Here is a 17,906-nt window from a genome sequence, read left to right as displayed (position 1 = left end):
CGGAAAACTATCAATCGAGCTTCCAAGAAAGATTTTAAGACAATATTTCATTGAAAAACACCTATCACCTTCTCCTGTCCATACAAGACTATCATCAATCAATGGCGTAGGATTAAAATTATACAACAATGCCATAAGCTGATTCCATTACAGCAACTCCCAATCGACAAGATTTCTCCTCATGGCAATATCCCAAAAACAACCTGACGAGTTAAATTCCTGAAATCAATAATCTTCCCTCCTTATTGTTTGATAATGTGAACAAACGAGGAAAACATACCTTTAATGGAACTCCGTCCAACCAAGCATCATGCTAGAACCTGATTGAGTCCCCTTTGCCCGCCTTCCGTAGAAAATTACTCTGCAAACATACCTCAAATTCATTATTTGAACAACAATTCTTCATGACCCCTTTCCATATCCAAGAAACTTTATAAGAGGCCGAACTTTCCACCCCATAGAATTTGGGTCAATATTGTTTTTACAACATATTATCCTTTTCCACCAGGAGTTCTTGTCACTCGCAAACTTTCAAGTCTATTCTCCCAATAAAGCTCTATTCATAAGCTCTACATTTGGAACCCCGAGCTCTCTCAAAGCCTTAGGCTTGCAAGCAGACTCCCAATTTACCCAATGAATTTTGTTTTTAGCGCCCAAATCCCTCCGAGAAAACTTGCCATAATTGAGTTAAGCCTCTTCAGAACACACCTCGGCAGTTTGAAAATCGATATGAAGTAGATTGGTAGGGAGCAAAGAACCGACTTTATCAATAAAACTCTACCAGCGATGGATAGTGAGGCTGACTTTCACCCAGTCAATTTTTTATTTTTTTTATAGAACTTTTGAATAATCGGATCCCATAGTGAAACTGAATTTTTCTTCACCCCAAGAGGTAACCCCAAATAGTCCGTTGGGAACTAACCCACAGTGCACCCTATTGTTGCAACACAAATGGCTCTGTCATTCACGTTGATACCGAATAACCTGCTCTTTGAAAGATTAATCTGCAACACAGACATCAATTCAAAGATCATAAGCACTCTTCTCACATTCTTCAACTCCCCAATTGAAGCATTACATAAAATTAACAAATCACCAGCGAATTGAATGCTATCTTAACCAGAGATCAATTTACTTTCAATTTATATATTGCATATTTGTCATGGTTTATAGCCTATTATCCTTCAGGATTTATGTGAATATATATAGGGGGTCTTGATGAATTTCTGTTAGTGCAATAGTTCTGATATTCATGATTTGTCTAATTTTACCTCTTGTTTACAGATTACTTCTAACTTTTATTCTCCAAACATGAATGTTGGAAATGAAAACTTTTTCCTACTTCTTAAACAGCTTGACGAGTGCATATCGTAAGTTACATTTTTACTTGGTCCATCTTTGCAAATTAGTTAACAATTGCTTAATAATTGTCCCTTTGATAAGCAATTGTGATCAAAATTTCTCATTGATTTTTTTTCATTGTAGGTATGTTGAAAGTAATCCGCAATATGCAGAATCCAATGTTTATTTGCTAAAATTCCGTCAACTGCAGGTAAGGAGTTATCGTGGCGATCTATGGATTGTTTTTAGTGAATGAAATGTATGCATATAAACAGATAATTTTAATAAAATATATGGAAACTTGTTTTGACCAGGGTTTCAAATCGCGGTCGCGTTTTCGGTTATTTCAAATTTACCGTGATTGCGACCGTCGCGGGTAACTCGGCCGGCGGCGAAACCGCTATATCGCGGCCGAAATCGCGGTTGCGAACCATTTTTTAAAACCCTGGTTTTGACAGTCCTGGGCCCTGGGTATGATCCGCTCTCACGTGCTTTCTGTTCTCAGAAGTGCTTCTTCTCAGGTAAAATATCCACCTCTAGGTCAAATTTAAATACATGGATATGCTTTTCTGGATGGATTATTGCTTCCAAAATGATTGTTCTTTCCATCATCAGGTTCAGGCAGCAATTCGGAGCAGTGGTGGCAACAAAGCATCTCTTTCTGAGGGTGTTGAGGCATCTGTTATTTATATCCGTTTCAAGGCAGCTGCTAGTGAGGTAATGGTCTCCTTTTCTGGTTTGAAAGCTGTCACATGTATAGAAATATGACTCTCCTTCAGAAGAGATCACTAATAGTTTGCATTTGCAGCTTAAGTCTGTATCAGAAGAAATTGAAAGCAGAGCATCAAGGAAAGAATATGTTCATGTTCTTGCTGAATGCCATAAATTGTGCTGTGAACAGAGGCTTTGGTGAGTGGATGATTTATCGCTGGCACACTCATACACCACTTAATGTAGTATTTGAACCAATTCTTGATGTTTCCGTTAATATATGCTCTTTTAGATATAAGGCATAGTGCAACTGCGAATATCTGAATTTGCCAAGAAAGAGGGTTTGTCATCGTTAACTAGATCAGGATGTGCTTACCTAATGCTAGTATGGTCAACTAACTGTCCTTATGTTTAGTACCTGTATATGACTATGATTCTTGGAACTTCTGATCGGCTGAAGCAAAACTTTTTACTTAGGTCATGCACTCTCTGCACATTCTATATGTTTGATGCATCAGGGACAATATCTAGCCTGAAACTTCAAGTTTCTTACACTGGTGTTTGTAAATTGAAGATGGTACTACTTTATATTAACCGGGGTCTACATGTTGTCATGACTGCAGGTCTGTCAACTAGAGCACCAACTCTTTGATTATTTTTTCCCTTCTTCTTCAGAGGATGTTTCAAGTTTAGCACCATTAATAGATCCTTTGTAAGTACCCTTGTTGCCTATATTGTAGAGCTTTCTTTTCTCTTTCACCACATTCATTTTGTTTCCTTACTACATGCTTAATGACTTTATGGAAATTAATTGAAATAATAGTACAGAGTTTGACGTAAGAATAAATCTTTTGCATGTCTTACTAAGTCGTATTTAATTGCAGGTCTACATTCTTATATGATACATTGCGTCCAAAACTCATTCATGAAACAAATGTTGATTTTCTTTGTGAGCTGGTTGATATCCTCAAAACTGAAGTATTGGGAGAACAGCTTAGCTGAAAAAGTGAGTCATTGGCTGGGCTGCGCCCTACATTAGAAAGAATTTTGGCAGACATTCACGAAAGGTTGACTTTTCGTTCTTGAACACACATCCATGATGAGGTCTGTTTATTTTTTTTTGGATAAGTAAAGATTTTATTCATCCAAAAGGAGCAGCAAGCTGCTACAAAGAACAATATAACACTAAGAAAAATCCCAATCTAGACATAGCCTCCTATTTACATCATCAATCAAGTTCATACTGCATCTATACAATTTAATTCATATAGAATCTCTAATTTTATGAACAATTGCATCAACCGAACGATTAACACCTCTAAACAGCCTATGATTACGTTCCTCCCAAAGAAAATAGAAAAAACCAGTCCAAGCAAGTTTTAGGATACAAACAAGAAGGGATTTACCCCTCAAATTCAAGGCCAGCCAGTGCAAAAGAATCATCCCAGCAAAGAATCGACTGGTTATGAAGACCACAAGTCTGCAAGATTACATCCCAAACCTCTCGGGCGAAAGAACATTCTAAAAAACAAGTGATTCCGAGATTCCAGCTCAACTCCACACAGACCACAGATATGATCAACCTGAATTCCAAATCTGGCTAACCTATCCTTTGTAGGAAGCCTATCCAGAATCACCATCCAAGCCACAATGGAAAATTTTGGGACATGAGCAGGAAACCAAATCAATTTGTGCCATTCAACCTTGTCCCTCCTCTCACGGATATGGTCCCATATCCATGCACCTCTAATCTGAGACAAAACAGCAGCAGAACCAAAAAGTCCCCAAGCCTCCTCCCTCATTTTCACCAGCTTTCTTAGGATCCAGCTAAAATGAGGCTTACAGTTAACTGTCCAAAAATCCATAGCCTTGAAATAATAAGATTTGAGCCAAGCAATCCACAAAGAGCCCTCATCAGCTAGAATTTTCCTGATGAGCATGAAGCAGCATGCCCTACTCCAGTCAGAAAGTTTCCTCAAGCCCAGACCACCCTCTGATCTTAAAGAACAAACCTGACTCCAACTCACTCTAGCCCCTCTAGCTGAAATATCACAACCTTTCCAAAAAAACCTCATGCATAATTTTTCAACATCTCTGATGACCCCTCTGGGCAAGACCAGCTGCCTGCTCCAATAGCCAAAGATACTAAACAGAACCGACTTAACCAACTGTAGCCTCCCCCCTAAAGTTTAAGTGCTTGCTCGACCATTTATCAATTTTATCCTTGATTCTCACAAGTAGAGCTGAGCAGTCTTTGCTAGAAAGTTTTTGAGTAACCAAAGGCACACCCAAGTACCTAACAGGAAACTGACCATGCTTGAAACCAATAGCTATACAAATCAGATCCAGACTACACCGAGGCACCCCGCAAGCAAACAATTCAGATTTCATAGCATTAAGCCTTAAGCCAGAAAGTTCATAGAATCTGTTTAGAATGCTAACAACACCCAAAACAGACTCCAAGGATCCATGGCAAAAAATGAAAAGGTCATCAGCAAAACAAAGATGAGTAAGTGAGATTTTTTTGCATTTTGGATGGAACCTAAACACTCCATGCTTAGCAGAAACATTCAATAATGATGAGAGGACATTCATCACTAGAACAAAAAGATAGGGGGATAAAGGATCACCTTGCCTCACTCCTCTAGCACCCCTGAAATACCCTACCAAACTGCCATTTAAAGAAATAGAGTACCTAGGAGTTGTAATGCAAGCTTTAATCCAACCACAGAAAGTTTCAGGTAGGCCCAAGGCTTGAAGGACAGTCAATAAAAAGTCCCAAGAAACATAATCAAAAGCCTTTTGAAGATCAATCTTTAAGGAACATCTAGGGGAGAGATTTTTCCTAGAATAACCCCAAACAATCTCTTGTGCAAGCAATGTATTTTCAGTAATATTTCTACCTTTAACAAAAGCTGACTGACTAAGGGAAATCATATCAGGAAAAACAAATGCTAGCCTAGTAGCCAAAATTCTAGTAATAGTTTTATAGACAACTGAGCAGCAAGATATAGGTCTAAAATCTTTGGTCATACAAGCATTTAAAGATTTAGGAACCAATACAATGGTTGTGGCATTAAAGGCTGGCAGGAGGGAAGATGAGTGGAAGAAGAATCTTACTGCATTAAGGAAATCACTGCTAACAGTCTCCCAGGCTGCCTTGAAAAACCAAGATGTGTAACCATCAGGCCCAGGGCTTTTGTCATTACCCTGCCTGAAAAGAGCTTCCTTGATCTCCTTATCAGTGATCTCTCCAACAAGGTAATCACTAGCACCCTCAGGCAAAGAATAAGCCAGCAAAGATTGTAGCCAGACCACAGAACAACCCTTAGCAAAGGGATCATCAGTACCAATGAGATGCTGGAAAAATTTTAGCAATTTAGCAGCCATGCCATCAAAAGATTCATGCAAACCCCCATTTTCATCTTTGATAATTCTGATTGTGTTTCTCTTCTTGTTAGACTCAACTCTCTGGTGAAAAAACCTAGTACTTCGGTCACCTTCTTGCAACCAATGCACTTTTGCTCTTTGTCTATAAAATTCAGATTCAGCTGCTTCAAGTGCAATCAATTCAGCCTGGATCTTTTTCTCCTCAGCCACTCTTCTGTGGCCAACATTTGCAAGATTAAAGATCTGAATATTTTCCAGCTTAGCTTTCTTCGCAGCCACTCTACCAGAAATTTTAGAAAAATGTTTCTTATTTAGATCCCTTAAGAGAGGCTTAAGCCTTTTCAATTTGCCAAACAAGGTTAACATAGGGTCACCAGCAAACTGTTCCTGCCCAGAATCCTTAACAACCCTCAGAAAATCTTCATTATCAGTCCAACAATTGAAAAACTTGAAAGGTTTAGGCCTATGGATTTGGGCAGTCTTCTGAGTCCAAATAATCCCAGGGCAGTGATCAGAAACCCCTTGAGCCTGAAACTCCACAAAAGAGTCAGGAAACTCTAGCAACCATTGAGAATTAATGAGGATTCTATCTAACTTTCGTGCCAGGAAAGAGTCTTCTTGCTTATTGGACCAGGTGAAATGAAGGCCAGAAAATGGGTGGTCCTGCAGCTCCAAGTCAATCAAACAATCTTTAAAATCCTTCATATTAGAAGTGCAATACCAGCCCAAACTACCAAAATCAGAGCTTTCTTGAGCATTGGCAGTAACATTGAAGTCACCTCCAATGAGCCAAGGTGAGGAACCAATTACAGAATCTAAATTATTCAAATGGTCCCAAAGTTTTCTTCTCTCCAAGCTGTTATTACTGCCATAGATAGCAGTAACCACTAAATTATGCCCAGCCACATCACCTACTATAGACAGGGCTTGATCACAACCCTTTAGGAAAGAAAAAGATAAACCCTTCCTCCATAATATCCAAATTCTGCCACCATCAGAAAATTCATAGTTAGAAGTAACATTCCAATCCGTAACTAGAGCATCAACAGCCTTAGAGTAATTACAACTTCTCACTCTAGTTTCCATGATGCAAACAACATCAACATTTAAAGCCTCCATTCTCCTAATCACTCTACTTAGCTTGAGGCCATTATTTATTCCCCTAACATTCCAAAAACACAAAATCATTTATTTGCAACAGAAGGGTCTCCACTACAACTGACCTCTAAACCTTTGGCCCTATCCACATGGTCTTTCTTTTTTGCCTTAATTTCATTTAAAAGCATAGCAACTCCCAGAGATGCTGTCCTAGCTTTCCTAGTGCCTTCAAAAACTGCACCCCCAGCAATAGCCTCCATTTTGCTAGAAGAGCCAGAGTTGTCATTCCTTTTCCCCCTAGCCTTGTTTTTTTGATTTAATCCTGTAAAGTGGGGAAGTCACCTCCACAAGCAGCTTTAGTCATAACCTTATCACCAATAATCCCCATGTCAACAAAACCAGAATGATCACTCTCCTTGAGTTCATTAACATCTAAACCAGGATTGTCAACATTTCCAGAATCCTGAAGAATATTTATAGCATCTCCCTTTAACTCTTGCATAGGGGCATAATTACAGGCATGAAAAGCCTGAGTCAGAATAGGCATCAAATCATAAGCACAAGGTTGTGTATCAACCTCTGAACAATGAGGATGACAATCAGATTTTCCCCTATCTCCATTCAAAGTGTCGATGTTATCCTCCTGAAGAGCAAGAGCAGATATAACTTCAGCACCACCCACTTTCAGGCTAGTAACCATTTGCTGCTCCACCCTAGCCTGTATTATATCAGAACATAGAGAAAGCTGTGGGAGGCCAGAGGGACCAGCAGCTCCATCTTTAACAGAAGCAACAGAAGCATTCGGATTCACCTTCCTTCTCCAAACTGGAACCTCTTTAGTATCCTTAGCCTTCTTTGAGGCCTTGATTACTTCAGCACAGCTAATAGCTAGGTGACTATATTTTTTGCAACTCACACAAACTTTAGGGAGCCATGGAACATACACTCTAACTATTGTTGTGGAGCCATCCCTTAGAACAACCTGAACTACCTCAGGAATAACAGCCCCAGCCTCGACCTCAACACAGACTTTGGCGAATTCTAGTCTTTCTTTAGAAGCAGTGACAGAATCCATATACAATGGAATGCCAACTGCGCTAGCTATGTAACTGAGACCCGTACGAGAAAATAACTCTAAGGGGATATTGAATAATTGAATCCAAATGGGCATACGCTTAAGGTCAAAGTCAAGTTTCTTCAAACTCGGTTCCCATTTCCTAAGCACTAGAGGCTTATTTTGAAAGTTCCAGGGACCATTTTCGAGCACCCAATCTCTCAAATCAGCATTGGAGAAAGAAAAAACGTAAAGGTTAAGCCCAGCGAGACTAACCTTAACATGCGCTGATTTCCCCCATAGAATTTCAGCTATTCTCTGCATGGATCCAAAATTGGGAGCATCTCCAATAAACTGCCCGACCACGGAGCAATCCCATTCAGCAATTCCCTCATCAATAACCGCAACAGGAGGCTTGACGGTAGAAACCCCCTCCACTACCTCGGGCGGGAAGAAGTCTAGGGATTGCTTCTTAGATCCTCAAAAAAGCTTTTTCCAATCAAGATCAGCAGACAAAGGTTCCATGAAATTGAGAAACGAAACAAAAGGAGAAGATGCACAAAAATAGAAAACAGAAAACAAAACCAGCGATCAGTAACAGGGAGGAAGAACTGAGTGCCCATTAGACCCGCTATCGAGCGCCCAGAGCAACCCCATTTCTCAATGAGGTCTGTTTATTGCTTATGTATCCATATGTCTGTTTGTGTACATCTCATAAATCAATGGAAGCTAACAACTCATTACCTTATTGAGGAATAGGAGTCTTTCTTGGCTACTTGATATTTGTGGTAGTTGATTGGAAATGAAGTCTTGGTTTGTTTGTCTGATAGATAGTACTAGAAATCAAATGATTGACAGTGACTTCCCTCTGCATTATTGAAAGCACAATTGTTTTAGTTGCCCATAATTTGAGATTGAAGCGAAATTTGCATACAGTTACCTTCTATGCTTACAATGTTAGGAACAATTATGTCGTGCTTTTTACTTGGAGTGTGCATGGCTGGGAATGCCACAAGTCGCAACACCAAACTTATTTTCAACCCATATTTGTTATTTTAGTTGAACCATTGCCTTCTTTCTTACACAGATTGCAAATTATATCCCATTTGATGAAGATTTAGATTACCCTGCAAAACTGCAGCAGTCTGAAGATGTGAAGACAGAAACTACTTCTGTAAGTTCACTAACACTTTCCCTTATCCCCGGCTTGTAGATAATGATGTCTTTAAATCTTCATTTTTCTGGAAAATTTTCAAAATTGCAAACCAATTTTTCCTGCTAGTCAAGGTTGCTCTTTCTAGTTCAGGCCCTTGTATCTATGCTCTTTGTAACCATTATTATAGAACTTCCTACAATGTGTGTGTTTATTCCTTCCCTTCTCTGCCCAGACATAAGTGTTTAACTCTATGTTTGTGTGTCTGTTTAGAATTTGTTGTTACATTACCCCAACACGCTAACAATAATACATTGACTTGCAACTCCATTGTTTCCATTATTTTAATGAATGAAACATGTGCAACATGTGGATGTGACATGTCTAGAGCCTATATAGAAATAGTTGCAACATGAACTGGAAAAATTAGTATACGTGGTGTCTCATGGTGAATGGGAACAAATTAGTCATCCAGTTGTATTAGCCATGTGTGTGGTTGTTCCGAATAGCATTTAACGGCCAAAATTAATGGTCCATCACGGTCTGACCCAAACTGAGTTACGGTATAAAACATTAGGCACTAATCTGGAACAAAAAAACGTTAGACACCAAACTGTAACCAAAGACATTCGTTGGACACCCTTTTTATATTTGGACCTTATTATAAATGGTTAATTTTCAATGTAAAAACAAGTTTAAAATGGTCAATGAATTGTAAGAAAAATTGAATTTCAGAAAATGAAAGTGATGACGATTGCCTGGTTTGACTACAGCAAAAGCAATGAAAGAATCCAAATTAATGAACACCGCAAATAACTAAACCCATAATCCCCAGAACCAAAGCTCCAAGCATGCTTTCGATTTTCGCAGCCGAAGATCTGTAAACAGAAGGAGACGTGTAATACCCAAAATTTCATCTAGTGACCAACATGAAAATTTTTAAAGTTTTATGGCCAAACTATAAACTTGGGAAACGTTTAGAGACCAAAGTGTAATTTTAAAAAGTTATGTAATCTGGTTTCGTAAATGAATAGTTTACCCCAAGAATGAAGTTTATGTGGGAATCAGATTTTTCGTACGAATTTTGAATTAAAAGCTATAAAGGGATAAAGTTTGAGAAAAATCTGGATAATCGGATCGAATAAGATTTTTGAGATATATTGAAGGATGATAAGGCAAGGTCAAAATTTCATTTCCGTATCTTAATTTGAAAGGATTTAATGTGGATCATTGGATTTAAGATAATTTTTCCATGTTAATATGAACCGTTGGATTTAAGTGACTAGATTATCATTTTTGAAAAATTTAAATGAAAAAATTAGAAGATGAGAAAAAGTTTGTTCAGTGATGATGAAAGCATGATAATTTAATAATTATCATGAAATTCAAGGGTAAGTTGGTAGAGATATTTAATTTTAAAGGTAAATTGATAATTTTAAGGGTAAATTGATAATTTTACATTAAATGAATTTTTAATTCATTTATTTAATAAAGAAAGATGAAAAGATGAAGAGTTTTCAAGAGAATTATTTCATCTTTCTCTTCAAGTGTTGTGAGTCTCAATAAAGGGTAAGAAAAATTTTCTTTTCCATTTTGAAGTCATTTTACTTGATTGTTTGATTAAGCTATTAGATAAAGAATTAATCTATTTGAAATTCTCTATCATTTGGTATAATTATTTCATAGAAATCATGCTTGGATGATGAATTTTATGATTTAGGAGGATGAAGAACAAATTTGATTTTGGTGATTTAAAGCTTGATTTTTATGTTATTAAGGTTGTAGATTAATTTCCAAGCTTATGTGATGAGTGAAATTTATTGAAATTGCATATATAAGTTTCGGCTAAGCTAGAATTCATGGAGATTGGTTGAATTTTGATTGAATTTGGTGTTTGGATGATTGGAATTGCATGAATTTAATCATATGAGCTTGAATTCATGCATGAAATTAAATGAAAAGTACACTCCAATTTCTTAATTAGGTAGGGACATGAGAAAATATTAGGGGGGAAAATGTACAAATTTTTTTAAGATTTATAATTGACATTAAATGAGTTTTACATGCTTTGGAAGTTAGTTTGGATCAAATTGGAACTTTGAGATAGTAAAACGACTATTTTGCAAGTTTTGAGAATTACGAGACATTGAAATGAAAATTTTCAAATATGAGAATTTAATGTTGAAATTTAATATTTGGGTTCTGAATTTAAGTTAACATGTTGATATAAGATCAAATTATAAAATTGGTAAAGTGTGATGGTTGCATTTGAATGGATTACAAAATAAGGGATTGAATTGCAATTATGCAAATGTGAAGGTATTTGTAGACACCCATTTTTTGTCAGAGTTAAAAAATATTATTAAATTATTATTATTATTATTATTATTATTATTATTAGTATTATTAAGTGTGTTTATATTTTTGTGCAGGCCAAATGTGACCCAATTATAAGCAACCCAACAGACCCAGATCAATAACAGTACCAAGCCTCTCCACCGACGAGTCACTAAGGCTAGTCACCTCTGAGCAAGTTGAAACATCATCATCACCATGTCGGCCACTGAACAGCAAAAACAAACAAACAATATCAGCAAAGTCAAAAGCATATCACCTAAATCATACCTAACCTGTCAATATCCTACCAAAAACGAAGAAAATGCAGATGCATCCATGAAGATTAGGTGGAGATATCAACCATAAAATAGGCAGAGGATTAGAGGGGGAAAAAAAAGAAATTATCAAGGGAAACAGAAAAAAAAACAGAGAGAAAGATTAAGGGGAAGATAAAAAAAAAGTGATATATTGTAATCATTAAAAAAATCATGTAATCATCCGAAAATCATCACTACACAGCAAAAAAAAATCAGATTCATAAGCAGCATTTTTCTCAAAGGTATCTTTACATTGCATGCAATTATTTATTTATTTATTTTGATTTCATTGGAAATATAGGATAAAAAAAACTTGTTTTACCTTCGGTGAGTGGTGGCCGATCGGAGAAGGGATCGTCGGTTCACGGTGACAATTGAATGATTCGAGAGTTATTTTAGGAAGCTTTTGGTATTTTTTTATTTCTAGCTCTCGGTTTAGGGACTAGGAAAATAGAGGAGACTTGAAGTTTCGTTGGAATAAGATCCGGCCACCAAGGTGCGGTGGCCGTCCGGTGTTCTGGCGTGAAGAGGAGGTGCAGCCGAGGAGGTTATGAAGAAAGGAGAAAAAAATGAAATGAAAGAGAAAAGAAGGAATGATATTTTTGGTTTCACGTTACGGGAAAGAAATAAAGGGAAGAAGGGGTTTGTTTGGGGCAAATCATGTGTCAGATCCATGGGCTTTGGGAGTTCATTGCTTTATTCTTAAAATAGGGAAAATCATGAAATAATCCCTTTAATTTAGGAGCATATTTACACTTTAATCTCTGATTTCTCTATTTTTTTTTATTTCGAAATTAGCTGTTATATTTTATTTTTTTTTATTTTGATCTCTATACTTTACTATATTATATTTTAGTCATTTTAATTTTATACTTTAGTCTTCTAAACTATTTTATTTTGAGTTTTATATTTTGATATCTTTTATTTTAATCCTTTATTTTATATTTTAATTTAATTTTATTCAATTCCTTTAATTTCATTAATTTAATTTTTAATTTTAATTTTTGCTTTTCATTTTTCAATACTTTAAATTTAATCATTTAACTATTATGTTTATTTTATTTTAAGTGTTTATTTATTTTATTTTTAGTCACATTATTATATATTATGTTATTATTTGACTTTGGTTATGATGTTTATAATTATTGTATATTAGTCACTGATTTTTTTTAGTGTTATAATATTCTCCTAGTATTCAATTTGGCCACAAAATTTGATAAATATCCTATTTTAGTCATGCTATTGTCATAATATTATTTTTTTTAGGTTTATTTGCATGTTGATTCCTCACTAAATATTATTTAATTCGAATATATTATGTTACACATCTTTATTTTGCTCAATATAATTGATTATCTCATGTTTTATTTTGAAATTTTGGATAATTTATATTTTAATCCTAATTATATGGTTATATTATATTTTAGAGTTTTAAATCGTGTTATTTTTACATTATGAAATATATAAATTATTAAATTGGTTAGACATTCATTTTTTTCATTTTTTTATTAAATTGTGTAATTCTAGCGTGTGAGCAATTTTCATAATAAGGTCTCTGTTTTTTTTAATTTTATTTTTTTAGTCATTTGTTGTAACTTACTTATATTGTATTTCGTGCACTTTATTTGAAAAGTTCATATCTTAGTCATTTAGCTGTGTGTAGTTAATATTTCATGTTCGTGTATTATTTAATGCCCATAATAGACATTTGACCGGTTCACCCATCATTTTGAATACAGTAATCTCGTGAGTCTCTTTTTCACACATGTTGTGCATATTTAATTTTTAAAACCTTGGGATAAACAACTAGGCTAGTGTTTTTAATTTTGGTGGCAGCCATTTTCATGTCATGGTGCGTGATAGTAATAATCCAAGCAAGAGTTGTTTCTTAAAATTTCACCACCATGCGGGGTCCATCATTATTTTGAAAACATCCATCCCAGTTTGGATGTATTTGTTTGTTTGGTCTTATTATTTTATTTAAGTATTGCTTATATCCTTTGTTAATTATATGTTTAATATTTCATTATTTATGTTGAGTTTTAGTTTATTTGATTTAATCTTTATCTCGTATGAATTAATATTATGATATATTTGTATGTATATATATATATATATTACAAATGATTATTACATGTTAGTTAATCTGATTTATTTGTAAAATATCTAGTTGTCAATATTTTATGTTATTTATTCAAATATATTTCAAGAAATAATCACTTCGAAGGAAATTAATTAACTTCAATAAATGGATCATAATTTAACTTGATATTTCAATAAGGATTTCCACCATTACGATAATATGTAAGCGACACAGTACCAATTTTGGGCGCTGTGGGGGTGCTAATCCTTCCCCACGCGTAACCGACTCCCGAACCCGTTTTAATCGAATCTTTGGTAAACGCATACCAACTTTTGTCTTAAAAACGATTTTTCTTAAAATTGTTTTTAAAAGATGTTTTTAGGTATTCGACCTACCTAACCCAAAGGTTGATGGCGACTCTATCCAATTTTATTTAAATTAATTCCAAATCACCCATTTTCCAAAATTAAAAGTTGAAACTATTTATAAAACAATTAAACGATTGTCCCGCCGGAAAAACGGTTACGACAGCTTGGCGACTCTGCTGGGGATCAGATTTTTTAGAGAGTCAGTCTGTAAGTCGCTTACACATTGTCGTTTGGTAGAAATTATGAGTTTGAGTCTTTAGTTAACTTATGATCCTTTTATTGAAGTTTTTAATTGCTTCATTTTATTATTGTCTTACTAACATTTTTATCTTTGTTTTCAGATTTGTCCAAAGTTTTTTCGAATGGTGTCATTTTCCTTTTGAGTCAAAGGGTTGAATGTTCCTCCTCACGCACGTCACAAGCATTTGCATAACATAAGCTCTATACCCGAGCTCCGAACCTTTCTAAGTGGGGGCGAAAGCGACGCCTTCGTGAGAATTTATTCTCCGTGCAGGCCTAGCAAGTAACATTCGGGATTCATATACCTTATGTTTTCGTGAGAATTTATTCTCCGCATAGACATAAGGTAATGTATCCTTTCGAATTGAACTCGATCCGTTTAAGCCTAGAATGGGTGAGGATTGAGGGTTTGGCAGCCCAAGGGGCACTAACATCAAGGATAATTCGAGTACCTTTTTCTGTTAGAAACGGAACCACGCATATAGTGAACCGTAGAACGATCACCTGAGGTATATATATATATCGAACCTATGTCTGTCAGTAGGTACCCAAAATAGGTGTACACAAAGGAGGAGCGTTTCTGAACCTTTTCTTTTTTGCTTTAAATATTGTTTAATAACAGCATGCGAACTAGATACCATGTGGTTATGATTAATTTCTTGAAAAATCATTGTGGGTATATAACATGTTTGGGTAGATATCATGACGGGGTAGGTGTTATATTCATCTTTAAATGACATTTTTATTTGTATCAATTTTCTTACTTGTACTAATTCATTTTCATTTTTTTTGTTATTTGCATTGCATCATTCAAGATTAAGGGTGTTGATCTTCAGTTAATCGTCAATTTGGAAAGCTTTCAATAATGGACGAAAAGTATTTAAATCAAGTAGTTCAAAACTCTATGGTACGACAGTGGGCTGAAGCATTGCAAAGATTGGAAGGGGACAGTTTGCCAGCTGATCACGTGTCAGATTTAGCGGGTTATGCTTCCGTTTCTCTTAAAAGAAATGACATCCAGGACTTACGAGACATTTGGGAAAAATGGGAGTCGAGTAAGAAGCGGCAGTTTTACCAGTGTAATGGGGATATTTCATATCTGCTATATGTTGATATTGATGATGAGCTGATCCGAGCCTTGATTCAATTTTGGAATCCAGGGTACAACTGTTTCACTTTCAATAAAGAAGACATGGTTCTTACCATCGAAGAATATATTGCCTTGTTGCGCATAGAGGATGCTCAAGAGAATCAGATTTATTCCAAGTCCATCAAAACTCAACCCTTCAGAATCAAATTAGCCAAAATCGCAGGAGTGCGTGAGGAATGGGTGGTTGCTCGTACCAAACAAAAAGGTGAAAGTGAAGGCATTTCTTGGATTGCTATTAAAGGAATCATTCAAAGTCATCCTGACGAGAAGGTGCGATTTGACCTCTTTGCACTAGGTATTTATGGCTTAGTCATTTTCCCGAAGGCCTTGGGATTTATTGAGGCTGCAGTTGTGGATTTATTCGAGCAATTACAAAAATAGGTCAACCTTGCTCCTGTGATTTTAGCAGAGACTTTTCGATCCTTGAATGCTTGTCGAAGGCTTGGAGGTGGTTGATTTTCTGGATGCGCGCAATTACTATATGTCTGGATCCGTAGCCACTTCTGGAAAATTGAAAAAATTTCATATCATCGGTTTAGTACCAGTTACTCGCCTTTGAGAGAACTTCTAGAGAAAGATTGGCCAAAAGGAGTTACTAAAGACATGTGGATAGATGCCCTTAAGAATATGCAAGACAAGGATATCGTTTGGCGCGCCCCTTGGCAAATACAAAGTGAGTTCCTCTATAAGTGCGGTGACTATAATTGGGTGATGTTGCTCAGTTTATGGGGAGCAATTGGATACGCACCACTTTTGGTTATGAGGCAATATGGTGGCCATCAATTTATCCAGTCACTACTGGACTGCACTCATCTGAGTTTGTATTCTACGGAAACAATTACAAGAAAAACATCTCGGATGCAGTTAGAGGATGGAAGAAGACTTTCTGTACTAGAGCCGATGCAACCAAGGTAATGCTAACGCCAAATTATGAGGAATGGAGGTCTGTAAGAAAGAATGAAAATATTATTTTACCTGAACAAAGTAAGGATATAACTATGGAGGAACGAATTTAATTAGTCCCATCGGAGATAGAGATCTTAAGAGCAGAATTCGAAGCTGAGAAAGAAGGTTGGTCGAAAGAGCTGGAAGAGATTCGACAAGATAAATTCATGTTGAGTATTGATGTTGACTTTCATGCCGCACAATTTGTAAAGCTAAGAAAGAGAAAAGAAAAAGTAGATTCGGAGTTGAAAAATATGAAGAAGGGTTACTACAAGCTGAAAAAATCTAGGATAACAGTTGGGTCAAGTAGAGCATCAACCCAGTTAACCAAAAAGTTAAACGCAGAGAAACATCGAAATAGAGATTTGAAGGAAAAAAACGATCGTCTACTCAAGAGCTTGGAGAAAGTGAAAGAAAAAATAGAAGAGCTTGAGCTTGATAAGAGGGAGCGGATCATAAGATACAAGGCCGAGAGTCGCAAAGCTATGAAAGAACTAAAAAGGGAGAACAATCGAGTCAAAGAGCTAGAAGCTGAGAAGACCATCACGATCAGGGGATTTGAAACTAAAATAAATAATATACTTTTCGAACTTGATATTAGAGGACAAAAAATTGAAGAATTTGATATTAAAAGAAAGAGGTGGGAACTAGAAAAGAAACACTTCAATACTAGGATCGGAGCAAGACAAGAGACAATCAACAGCTGGATGAAAAGGTGTGGAGATAAAAATGTACAAATACAGAGTCTCAATCGAAGGATGCAGAAAACAAAAACGAGACTTGAAGAGGATCTGGCTCAATGTCGTGCTAAAATTACAGAATTCAGTGATTATATCCTGCAACTCGAAGAATCCTTATTCCGAGGAAGGATTATCATGGGACCAAGTAACCTTCAGGAAAGTTATGAAGAGAATGCCTTACTGTGAAATCGAATTCGAAGCCTGGAAAGCACACTGCAGAGTTCTCAAGTATGAATCACTGAGCTAGAAGGAAATCTCCAAGGAACTATTGAACAGTGGCAAATATCGAATGATTTCTATGAAGAACAGAGTGCAGATAGAAGCAACATGGTAGTCGAGGCTATAATACAGATGAGTGAAGTTGTCAGATACATTGGGGAATTAGCTGTCGAAGCAAAGGTCATCGAGCATCACATCAATCCGGTTTTTGAGTTTGGGAAGAAGATGTCTTGGTTGATTAAAGAAGTTGTCGAACTTAATCGGATGGCTAGGCCGTATCTGTAGAAGTGAACTATTGTGTAATAAAAACTTTGTGTTCCAATGGAAGTTGTTCTATGATAATTAACTTTTTGAGATCAATACATTTTGCATACATTCATTCTGCATTGTATTTATTTTAAATATTTTGCATTAATACATGCATTCATTCATTAAAACACCAAAAATAATGTCAAATATAATTTTCAATCATTGTAGTTATTCTGGCATTCAACTCACACCCGTACGGTACTCGGAATACAACTAAGAAAATGGAAGCTAGAATGATTCAACTTGAGGAAGAACAAAAACAAGCTCAAGAAGAAATGAGAGAGAGATTAAATAAGATGGAAGCAGAGATAACAAGTTCGCAAACCGGTCTACTACAAAGGATGGAAGAAATGTTTAAGAAACATGCTATAGGTAGAAGGATCACGGATGGCCAAATAACGTCATCTGAGCAAGATTTATCACATCCTCCAGGGTTTGAACCAGGGGCATT

The sequence above is a fragment of the Hibiscus syriacus genome, unplaced genomic scaffold, assembly GCF_006381635.1.
Source record: "Hibiscus syriacus cultivar Baekdansim isolate YM2019G1 unplaced genomic scaffold, ASM638163v2 tig00110944_pilon, whole genome shotgun sequence".
Taxonomy (NCBI): Eukaryota; Viridiplantae; Streptophyta; class Magnoliopsida; order Malvales; family Malvaceae; genus Hibiscus; species Hibiscus syriacus.
This window is presented reverse-complemented; position numbering follows the sequence as displayed.